This window comes from Myotis davidii, unplaced genomic scaffold (genome assembly GCF_000327345.1).
Source record: "Myotis davidii unplaced genomic scaffold, ASM32734v1 scaffold468, whole genome shotgun sequence".
Lineage (NCBI taxonomy): Eukaryota > Metazoa > Chordata > Mammalia > Chiroptera > Vespertilionidae > Myotis > Myotis davidii.
The window spans coordinates 326,829-329,571 of NW_006299170.1; positions in this window are offsets into that span (position 1 = coordinate 326,829).

Here is a 2,743-nt window from a genome sequence, read left to right on the forward strand (position 1 = left end):
TTTACTCTGACTGGCTTATTTTGCTTAGTATAATAGTCTCCATGTCCATTCATATATATTTTTAGCATAAATAATAAAAGAAGGTAAGAGATCCTTCTTTTTTACGGCTGCATAGTATTCCATTGTGTAAATGTACCAAAGCTTTTTTAACCATTCATCTACTGATGGACACTTGGGCTGTTTCCAGATCTTAGCTATTTTAAATTATGTTGCTATGAGCATAGGGGTGCATATATTCTTTCTGATTGGAGCTTGGGGTTTCTTAGGATATATTCCTAGAAGTGGGATCACTAGGTCTAGGATTTTGCATTTCTATAATCATATTTTCCCCAAGGTTATTTAGTTTGGAATAATCTTATCATGTACAGCAAAGCTGAGAATTTTTAATAGTTTTATTTCAAATGTTTTCAGTTAGGAGCATTGTCTAAACCCCTGTTAAGCCACAACAGCGGTCTTAACATGGTTCTAAGGCATATGACTTTATATTGAGACTAAAAAAAAATATGCAAATTACTTATCTTCTTAACCCGGCCAATATCATGAATAATGTTATGGTTACACATATTTTCCCCATAATGCATTAAAGTTAATGTAATTGTTTTTCTAACACAATATAAATTTTAACAAGCTCAGGAAAGTTATTGAATTTATTCCTGAAGCCAAACATTGCTGCAGAAAATATGAAAATATTTAGGCTGATAAAATCTGATACAATATAACTTTTTTACATTGTTTTAAAAAAAAACTTATTCCGTAACTTGAAGGAACTGCAATAAAACCAAAGAGCAATCTCTAAACAGCCAAAGTAGGTGTTTGAAAGACTATTCTGAAACGTCTGTGTTTCACTCCACGGGAAACCTTTAGGCCTAAGTCAGAGCCAACTTGGCCTTACTTTCTGCATAAATTTAAACAGCTCAGATATCTGGTTTCTCTCTTAAGTAGCAAAGTGAATAAGAAAAGAGAATTGAGAGTATGGAAAGATTTTTTTAATTTTTAAAACAAATGTAAAATGCAACATGGCAGTCTGTGATTATTCACTATGCTTCCACATATCCTGATACATCTTTTTGGAGCTCATGAATATCTATATAATGCTTTATTAATTAAAACATAATTATGGTGCCAAATTATCATAAATTCTTAAAAATTCAATTGGCTATATTCTATTTAATATGGTAAAGTTTTACACTGTCAATATGGAAATTTACTTTAAAAACAATTGAATATTAATAATGACACATATATATGGGTATATAAGTTGACTCTAACTTAAACTCAAGCAACAGTTGGCTAGCATTTGTAAAAAAAATAAAATCTTTGTCAGAAATGAACACTGCAGAAATAGAGTGCTTTAATCCAAATATATACATGAGGATTTTTTAAATTTATATAAACAATACTAGAAATAATTTTTCATTAGTGAAATGAATAGTGTCCTATATATTGATCAGAAATATTGATCAGGCCTTTTCTTGAATGAATGATATAAGAATTCTTTGGTGCAGAGCTCAATCCTGACTGGCACCCTCCCTTTGGACTTGCATCCTCCCACTTCACAGAGTGCCTTATCCCCTGACCCAGTTCCAAGGTCAGCTAGTCCTACTACCAGGATACCATTGTGCTAACCTCACAGTGAGTCTGTCATGCAACCTTCTGGTTCGAGGGTCTGAGCAGAATGGACTGTCCAGGTGCCAGAATAGCTATAAGAACTAGCTACTTGTTTTTTACTTGTTTGCTAATAATTCTATGTGTTTGACATATATATGCTTATATTGCAATATAACAAACAGTAGAAAAGTTGTGAGGGAAAGAACATATAGCCTACATCTATCTTAACTGCCAGAGGTGACCAATATTTACCCCAAAAACTTAGAGTCTGCCTCATGGCTATGTAGGCTTAGGTCAGTTTGCAACACAAACATATGTTATAGAATTGTGGTAGAAGCCAAATAATTCTGTGCATAAATAAGATTCCATTACCTTAACATGTACATGACGATCTTCTTCTTCTTTGATATACTGGATCCATGGTTGGCCAACCGTGGCTCGCGAGCCACATGCGGCTCTTTGGCCCCTTGAGTGTGGCTCTTCCACAAAATACCACGTGTGGGCACGCACGTACAGTGCGATTGAAACTTCGTGGCCCATGTGCAGAAGTCAGTATTTTGTGGAAGAGCTGGTATTTTGAGGAAGAGCCACACTCAAGGGGCCAAAGAGCCTCATGTGGCTCACGAGCCACGGTTTGCGGAGCCGCAGTTTGCCAACCACTGTACTGGATAAATATGTCCAGTGTATCCACACTGCATACACTAGCCATCTGCTAGTCACCCAGTAGTCACCTCAGTTATCAGATCCACTGTTGTAGCATCATATGCTGTGTTCCAGTAACCCTTGTTTACTTAATTAGGTTGCCCTTATTTATTTAATTCACATCACTTTTACTACAGCATATTACTATAATTGTGCTGTTTATTATTTATTCTTGTTAATTTTCTACTCTGCCTAATTTATAAATTAAATTTTATCATAGGTCTGTATATATAGACAGAAACATAGTTTATGTAAGGGTTGTGTACAATTGGAAGGTTCAGGCATCCACCTGGGGTCTTGGAAGGTATCCCTCGTGGATAAGGGGGCACTAGTATTTGTCCCAGTTCAACTGGGCCAAAACATGACCTGCTTTCACTCCATATTCCTAGGGGTAGAGTCAAACTCATTATATTCAATAATTTATTATTTTTAT